Source organism: Ambystoma mexicanum, chromosome 3p (assembly GCF_040938575.1).
Source record: "Ambystoma mexicanum isolate Mex_15411 chromosome 3p, UKY_AmexF1_1, whole genome shotgun sequence".
In the NCBI taxonomy this organism is placed as follows: Eukaryota; Metazoa; Chordata; class Amphibia; order Caudata; family Ambystomatidae; genus Ambystoma; species Ambystoma mexicanum.
Window position 1 is genome coordinate 989003842 of NC_090925.1, and position 9622 is coordinate 989013463.

At 43.1% G+C, this 9622-nt stretch overlaps 1 long non-coding RNA gene across 1 annotated transcript; it reads left to right on the forward strand.

Annotated features, from left to right (window-relative positions):
• The first annotated feature begins 659 nt into the window (after positions 1–659).
• On the forward strand, positions 660–2459 carry LOC138581166 (uncharacterized). Its single transcript, XR_011304459.1, has 2 exons — positions 660–1957; positions 2349–2459. It is a non-coding gene; the product is annotated as an uncharacterized lncRNA (long non-coding RNA).
• Positions 2460–9622: the final 7163 nt, after the last annotated feature.

The window sequence follows — 9622 nt, forward strand, 5'->3', positions numbered from 1 at the left end:
GACTTGACAATATATTTGGAAGATCAAGTACTACAAACAACTACATTCAGAAAACCAACTGAAGTTAACTCAATATTACATGCTAAAAGTTGTCATTTTCGACCAACTATCACCAATATACCATTGGGTGAATATATCAGAGCGAGACGAAATTGTAATAGTAACTTAAAATTTGAAGAGGAATGTAATCTATTACAACGACGTTTTAGAAGGAGGGGATATGCCCAAAAAGACATAAGTAAAGCATATAAGAGAACCAAATTGATGCAGCAGCAGGATACTTTGAGACAGAGACAAGGGAATAATTTGGAAGCTAACATGCCGATTAGCTTTATCACTCAATATTGTTCAGACCACCAGAGATTACGAAAAATTTTGAACAAACATTGGTACCTACTTAAATTGGACAGTCATATTGGTGAGTTTGTGAGTGATCATCCACGCATTACCTTCAGAAGAGCAAATACACTTAAATCTATCCTTAGTCCATCGTTATTACCGGACATTGAGAGCACTACTCAAGGTACATGGTTACACAAGAAAGATTCTGGTTTCAGGAAATGTGGAGTCTGTCCACAATGTAAATATGCATACCAAAGAACAACGGAATTCGAAGATAAAAATGGAAAATGTTGGATCATTAAACAAGGAATTAATTGCAAAACAACTTTTGTAGTATATGGCATCATCTGTGTCTGCCACAAACTATATATTGGTAGCACCAAGAGACAGTTGAGAATCCGTATCCGTGAACATTTAGCCAAAATTGGCAGTCAAGACCCATCACTTCCGTTAGCTGAACATTGGCAAAAAACACATCAGCTACATCTCAAATCGGAAATTAGATTCATTGGTCTTAAACAAGTATCCTTGAACAAAAGAGGTGGTGACAGAGTGAAGGCGTTACGACAAGCGGAAGCAAGAGCAATTTGTTACTTCAATTCGACAAATACAGGACTTAATACAGATAATGAAATGGTTTCATTCTTGTGAGATGTAGTACATTGCAATCTGGCTTCTCAAGCTCGAATAATTTTCATTGTTATACCTGATTTAGAACACGGCTCATTGTTTATTAGGAGGTTACATGTATTTCAGGGTGTTGTTAAAGGGATACCCCATCATAATTGGTAGCTCAGTATGTTATTTGAATGTTGCGTGTAATGCTCACCAACCTTTTGTAGTTAGGTGCATTAGTGCCCGTGATTATACATTACTGTGATAGTAACCATTTAAGTATTCAACAAATATAAATTGGGTCAGGAGAAGCGTATACATGCTTTGTTAGTTTCTCAGGCTTTATTCAAATATTTTGAATTATATAGCATATGTAATTTGTAGAATGCTGGGGGATAGAATGCGGTTTTCAATGACGACGCTTGTCCTTGCGTCGCCATGGTAACCGCGCACAGTGATGACGCCTAGTATAAGAAGGCATACCTGGTAAGCGTTCGGCTTACCTGCCGACGCGTGTGACTGTTTGTGTTCCAGGAACTGGTAAGAGAGGACCGCTTATCTCATGGTTTACTTTTCAATGAGATTTAGCTTTAATGGTACTTGACGAGTAGCAACAAAATAAGCTATATGTTGTGCTTTCCGTACTTGATATACGTGTTCTATAATTGGAAATGCGTCATCATTTCACGTAATGATGGTTAATTACAATTGTCTTCACTACGGAACTTATAATGAATTGTTTTGAATAAGGCAGAAATGGCCTGTGACCATTAAGAAGAGTTGTTTTGCCCGTTTGGTGAAGGGCGGGATTTATTCTCATGAAAATGCCTAGTTGCCACAGGCAACCTTGATATACACAATTAATGTATATTCTAAATTGGACAATCAGTTTTATTTACCTTCGCTACTTACATTTTTTGTTTAGATTGATATTGGGGATTGTACCCCGTTACTACTACATGGACAAATAGTCATAAGAACTGGTTACATCAAATTTCGGGTAAGGACATCCACCAAGTTGTCAGTTTGTCTCAAGGGACCATTGCAGAATTTGGTTATATTATTCAATGAATTGAAGAATAATGATTACTAATGGGTTCTTTTTTCTTTTTTTTCTTTTTGTTTGTGTTTTTGTTTCTGTTTTTTGTGCTCTTTTTCTGTTTACTCAAACATAACAATGTATTATGATATGTTTGCCTATTTTTCTACACCCATGAACCCTTCCCTTTTGCCCATCCTTGTTTTTCTGTCTAATTTCTTTCATGTTATTATGCATATTTTGTGGTCACGATATTTGAAAACTGGTATTATGTTATACTTTATGATGTCGTTCATACAAATTGTTTTTTGACTATGATATATTGTATGTCCTATATTACAATTATGGGTAGCCCGGATTTGAAAAAGGCTCAGTGGAGCCGAAACATGTTATCAATTATGGGCTCAATGGTCATGGATGATCAATAAAGCATAATCTAAGATTTAACTCAACTTGAGTTGTTGGCGCAGAGTCCTGTATTTTCATTAATTAATTTCTTCAACGTATGGGACGGTTAGGCTTTTTACCGTCCTTATACAGTTGACCTGCGACTTCATTGACCGGATTTTGAAACTTTTAATCTTGCACGTATAACTATCGGGATTGTAAGGAGTCGCCCTGGTGGAGCAAGGTTTTTCAAAGCCACAGTTTTTCAAAGTACTATTTACTTACTATTTAACACAAAATATTAATTTATTTTATTCCCCTTGGCAGAACACCACCAGTGATTTTTGTTAAAATTCGAAATTAACAAAGTTCATTCCCGGTGTGCGCTGACAACTATAGACTGTCATTTAATATTTAAATGGGTGATCCTATTTGTTCTGTTGACCCAGACTTTTTTAGGAATACGGGTGTCTTTGTCCCTAAACTAAAAATAAATCCCTTAACTGCCAGCTTCCCTAACACAGGCCTTTAAGTGGGAGGGAGGCGGGGTGTGAAATCCAAAATTCTCCAAGTGGGACTGAGAATGCCTCCCACTAGTGGGGGTTGGAAAAACCAACTGCTAAACCACCCTGTGTTGTTTTAAAGCAAAATGTCTGGGTTAAATAATAATTGCCATATGCATTTGCACAAATCTGTAAAACTAAACGGCTAGCCTTTTCAGCACGCAGGAACATCAAAATTGCACAGCACCGCATACGTATTTGTTCTTGTTTATTGATCAGTTTAATTATTTCCTGAAGTGAAATTTGGAGAAAGTAAAGAATTATGATTTGTGTTCTTTTAATCCCACTTGTGCAATTTATTTATGTTGAGAGAAGTTTATTGTGCTGTGCCACGTATAAAGTGTGTTTGACATTTTAGTGCAATTTTCTTAACATCTAATTCAAATAAATATAAATATTTTTACCGTACAAAGCGCTTGTTCTTGGCTCATTGATAGCTCCGGGGGACAGATCCAAGGGGTATTAGATGAATTGGAGATAGGGCTGAATAAAAGAACTGACATTTACCGTTTATTGTGTGACTCCTAGATTGGGGAGGGAAGGAACTCCCTGTGTTGAGGGTGGCCTCACAACAAACTGTACCAAATTGAGGGCTCGTGGCCGGGATTTGGCTGGCTATTTCTGACTCATGACAAGTGCATTGTGTCAGACCAGTCATTTTGATGTAAGTGCATTAAGGTGGAGGGAAAGTCATCTTTGTTTTGTTAAAGTGCCGTGAGGACTTGAACCTTGAGTCCCAGGGAGGTGTATAGGTGATAAATTAAGATTGAGTAAGTATTGATTTTTGATTTGGCATTGTGAGTGGAAATTAAGCGGTAACAGCGTGATTTTGCCCCTGCGCAAAGGAAATTCTACAAAAAGTGCAAAAAGGCAATTTTTAAAAAATGAGCACCAGTGAAGTTACAGATGCCAGCAAGCACCTCCTATTCAAGTTCGAACAGACTTTCACATGACACATCCAACTTGTGATAAGCAGATTAAAATGACTCAGTTCACAGCATATTTGTACTTTATTTTCAGTTAGTGGAAAAACGATTCCAAAAGAGTGAGGGCTGTGTGCAGCATCAGACTGTGGTTATTGAAAGAGACCCATCAAGAACTTAAACAGTTAGAAGATAAAGCACAACAGAGCCACATCTTAGAATTAAAACAAGAAAGTCTCTTTGAGCAATTTGCTCAAACCGCGGCAACAAGAGCGCGCAGAGCGTGAAATGCATTTTTCTGACCTGCAAGATGCCATTAAAGAGTGTGTGGAAAATGTAAGCACACTGCAACGTAAGGTACATTATCAGACTATTTATAATAGAGGGCTGTTAGATGACATTATGGCCCTCAAACAACAAATCAGCCAATTAGAGAAGGAAAATATTCAGTTGATCATCAAGCAGATGGACTCTCAACAGGAATTTGATTAAATACGTCGGGATGTAAATATTCTGAAGCAACAGAATTTGCAGCTGGTAAAAGACCATGAAGCAGAAAAGGAATCGTCATACTCGCAAGAGCTGACCATAATTAGAGAGAAAAACAGGAGCCCTGTGGTGCATGTGAAGCAAGTAGAGGCTGACCTGTAACAGGCAGCAAATTCTAAAGGCGAGTTGGAGAAAGAGATCAGTCTTTTGGAAGACAAGCACATGGAATATGCATGCATCATACAGCACTCCCAGATAGAAAATTAAGCATTTCAGGAGGAATTACAGCAAATGAAAGATCGAGTCATGACTCAGAGCAGGGTGCTGGAGACTACAAAGGCCTTGGTCTCAGAGGTAAAAAGCCAACTCTCTGAATACCACCAGGAAATGAAGACCGAGAGAAGCAGGTGTGAGAGTTTGACAAGTGAAATTGAAAAATACAAACAGGCATTGAGGCACCGTGACCAGTCAGGGTATGGAAAAGCACCCACTGATAAAGGGGTGATGCCCTTTCTACCAGGGACCTCATGCCAGTTAGCCACAACTTCCTATGTCCTAACGGCAACTGACCTCATACACACCACTTACCAAGAACAGGGAAACATGAGGCAGCTGGACTCACCCAGCCCTAGCCCAACTAAGCCAGAAGGCCAATCCTTATTAGATATTGATGAATATTCATCTTTACCAAGCAGAAGGGAAGGTGGCCGGACCAGTGTGTCCTGGGAAATCCAAAATACCACTGCGAGTACTTCTGACCATGAAGACTCCTATGATTAGAAAATCCGGGAGTTGGACCAGCAGCAATTGAATTTACAGAGGGACCACTTTGTCCACTTGGTAGAAAGAGAAGATCCAAAGCTTCGGCATAGGAAGAGCATTCTGAAAACCTTTGCACATTCAGGAGTATGGGGGGATTTCCCCGGCCTACCAGGAAGAGGGGAAGAAGCAAATGGGTGTACTCCTGCGAAAAAAGCGGACTACAGGGGAAATGACCATGAGAGTTCACAGCGCCATAGGAGAGAGGAGTCCAGACCATGTGACTCTGGGAGGCATTCTCAGTCCCACTGAGATCGGCAGCACATAGAGGAGAGGGAATAGACTGCAAACAGTAGCAGCTCTGATTAAAAAGTGAGTGCACTCAGGTGCAGAGGAAAAGGAAGGCTGCCAAACAGAAGAAGGGTTTTGTTAAAGACCTGATTCGATAAAGGCCATATCAAGCTTTTTGACTCCCTAGCACAAGAATGCAACATATTCGGTACGGGAGCAATTAGAGCTTTATGAGCAAATGATTACATAATTTGGAATCAAAAATGATGTGGATTGCACGGAGTTTTGTCAATTGGACATTCTCCCCCGAATACTCAGCTTCTTTTCGGGGCTGGAAGATCAGAATCACTACAAATGGTCCACCTATAAGGCGTCCATATTGAAAAAGAATTCCACCCACCGGAACCCACAAGAGGCCCATAAGGCAGCATGTAACTTGCAATGTGGTGAAGACTAGATGCCTTGGGAGTTTGTACAGGATTTAAAAGGAGCATTTGCGCAGACTTCCCGACGCGTGAACACCAATAGTAGGGAGTCTGTGACCACCTACCTCCATGCACTCCCCAAATTCATCATGAATCAGCTGGTGTGAGATTTTCATGAGCACAGGAACCTGGATTGTGTGATTGAACAAGCCACCAGGATCTATGAGGTCCAGAAACCCACTGAGAGTAAAAACATAACCAAAACCCGTAAACCTCCTACTGCACCTGCCCCTGCGAAGGTGGTGGAGGTGAAAACAACCCCTCCATTGGATCTGGATACGGGGGGCCTGAAAATACTCCTTCTGCCAACAATCAGAATGAAAGGCAGAGGAGATCCTCTGACCCAGCCAATCGAATGGTAGTCAGGAGGGGTACCAGAATACTCCGTCTGCCAACAATCAGAATGAAAGGCAGAGGAGATCCTCTGACCCAGCCAATCGAATGGTAGTCAGGCGGGGTACCAGAATGGGGACCCACCTGCCCCTGCCACCTATGTAAGCCTGAGATACAAGGGTAATAGGCCAAGCCTGGGGTATGTATACACTCCCCGGCACAGAGGGGGGGCAACCAGGTAAGTACTGCCCTGGGAAACATCCCTCCAAACTTCCTTCAGGAAACAAGTATTATGCCACCTCCCAACCTGAACTATTTCCCCATGTAACCCCCGAACCAGAATTTCCAGAATAATCCTCCTCTCTGCCCCACTTCCAGGACAGTAGATCCCTGAACCTGGGAGAAGGGAGACCCAGTATGGAAATTTATGGGGAAAATGTCCAGTACCCGAGCTGCTTCCGGAGAAGGGACATTTACCCTGTTCAGGAGCAGCACAGGTATGACCAGAGACGACCTTACAACTCAGAAAAAGTTTCCCAGCTGGAGCGACAGGTCCAGCAACTGAGCAATGATCTAGGATGCATGCTGAGGGCTCAGTCGAACCCTCAACTGGAACCTGCTGCCCAGAACACCAGAACACCCCAACACCAGGTCTGATGCCCCAGGGGGAAAAAGAGGGGAGGAAATGTTTGACAAACCACAGGTTCCTGTGGAGATGGCCTGGGTGGAGGGGAGATGCCAATCCCTAGAAGAAGCCTCCTTTCTCAACCAGATAGAACCCCTTAAATCCTCTAAGCCTGAAAGTGACTCTTCTGCCCCCGGACAGCTAGAACCCAAAGAGCAAAGCGTAAGTAGGAGAGGCCAAAGAAGAACCCACTTTGAGGAGGAGTTCAAGTTTATCCACTTTGAAAGAGAAGACTCAGGTAAGCCGACCTTCTCTTTCAGAAATGGGGGATCCCTCCCAAAGACAAATGGGTCCCAAAATACTTTGAATGGGACAGGTTAAGTATGGAGACCGACCCAAAGCAAGCAATTCAACCCCCAAAATGTGTTTCAGACAGAATTGACACTGAGGGGGTGTCCTTTCTCCAATCAGGTTCTGAGAACCATCGCCAGGTAAAGGTGGACAGACAAAGAGCCGATGTCAGGATTCAAGCCAGCACAGGACATACCAGAAGTTCCAGCACCCGGGCTGCAAGAGCAGTTAAAATGCATGGATATTCTTGTTCAACAGGCCATCCCCACCCTCTCTGGTCCCCCCGTGTTGTTCCCTTGTGCACCCCCCCTTCCTGCACACAGGAGTCTGTCCTGATACATTCTGGTTTCACCATCACCGTCTTGTGGCCAATGCTGGATTTTACTTTTATGGACTTCATTGATTCACGGTGCGTCACCCTTCTCAACTCTCATGCGGGACTTCCTTTGCCTCTTGTACTCATGGTGGCCCTGAATCATGCTGTTCCATTTTCATCTTGTATCCTGGCTTGCATCATTATTCGCTCTCATCTCTTGTTTCTCCACTCTTTTTGACTGCTTACTCTCTGTTCTCTCCTCCCCTCCCCCCTTTTCCTATCTCCTCCCCTTACTTTCTTCTATGCACTTACTCTATCAGAATTGTCCCTGGTCCTACTATAATAGCAACCTCGTCTGTCGCTCCCCTATCCCCTTACTGTTGCCCCCCCTACCTCCAGCACTATCTGAAACGTTGTCAGGCCTAGTACGATAGTCACTTGTTTTGTTCCTCCCCTCCCTTTCTGTACCCCTCTCCCTCACCTTTTGTTTTCCTCCGGCTCTACCAGAAATGTCGTCAGGCCTAGTACGGTAGTCACCTGTCTGTTTCCATTTCCTTCCCACTCTCCCCCTCCCTTATCTATGTTTTAGCACTTTGCACTATCTGAAATGTCGTCAGGCCGAGTACGATAGTTAATTTCACATCCTTACTGTTCATGGCCTCTAAGAATGTTGTTGTATTTTCCCTTGTTCCCTTCCTTGCCTTGAAGCGCTTTGAAACACATTGTGTACAGGCGCTATATAAATAAACATATCATATCATATATCATATCACGATCTGGGCATAATTCAGGAGATTCAGTTTTCCCACATCACCGAAGAAAACCCAATGGTTACTGTTCTCTTACACTCCTGATACCATGAGCGAGCTGCATGGAGGTTTCCATGGCGACTGTGGCATCCGTTGCGTTCTCAATGCAACATAGAACGCATTGGAGGCAGGCTCATTGGTTCCCACGGAACAGCTATTTAAGCTTCTGGGTCTCAGGGAACGCTGCTTCTGATTTTGAATTATCAAGACACTACTAAGTTTCATATCTTGCTGTTTTCCTTGCTCCTGTTTTGTCCCTACCTTGTTTCCTGATTCCTAGTCCTTGTACCTCTTGAATTGATCTCCTTTACTAACGACGAACACGGAACAAAAACAACCTGCCTACTTCTTGCTGAATTTGACCTTGTTGTGCCTCGCTCTGCAAACAGACCCGGACTGCTTACATGACCAGCTGCATTCTTTCCAATTGTGTCCTCCTTGTGCCTCGCTCTGCAAACAGACCCGGACAACAAGACCTACCAGCCCCCGTGACATTGGTTACTCGCTCCACGCATCGGAATTGTCATTTCCATGTGACCATGATAAGCGCCCCACGTGTGTTTTGCCTAAGTCAACGCAGGAACTCAACGACTTCCAGCCCTGGCGCTCAACTATCATTAGGCATCCTCGTTCCATTGTGACAGTTGGTCCCTTGTAACTAGAGACTTTGGCCACTGCCGTACTAGGTGTCCTCATGCCGTCGTGGTGAGGTTAGTTGGGCAAAACACATTGGGTGCACAACCTGGACTTGTCCTCCATATCCTCTCGGATGGCAAGTGTCTCTCTGTCCTTTGTTGATTGGTAGATCTCTACCCCATGGTCATTGTGTTAGTGTTGTTTTCCTTCTTTAGGAATTCCTTCTGCCCGCTTGAGCCAACTGACGTTTAACTAAGAGGGGGTCCTCTACCTTTACTCCCAGTGGGGATTGGTGACGCTCATATTCAGGTTAGCCAATATACCAAGGTCTTGAATAATATTGATCCTTTCATTGTACCCTTTATTGATTGTCCTTATCTCAGTTAAAGTTCCTGGGTTCGGCTGGTTTTCTCCTCTCCCAACTAACAGTCCCTGGGCTCAGCTGGTGTCCTTCTCTCACAACTAATAGATCTCTCTGCGTGTGTGTTTCATTCAGTGAGTTACATTGGTGGGGAGAATTACACCACAAGGCAATACCAGGTATCTGACACACGGGGAAAAAAGATCATTCCCCAACAACTCCCATTGCGAGTTGTAAAGTTTTCTTTGCAGATTCCCAAACTCCGACACAGAAAATTGCCCAAGATCACATGGTGTCA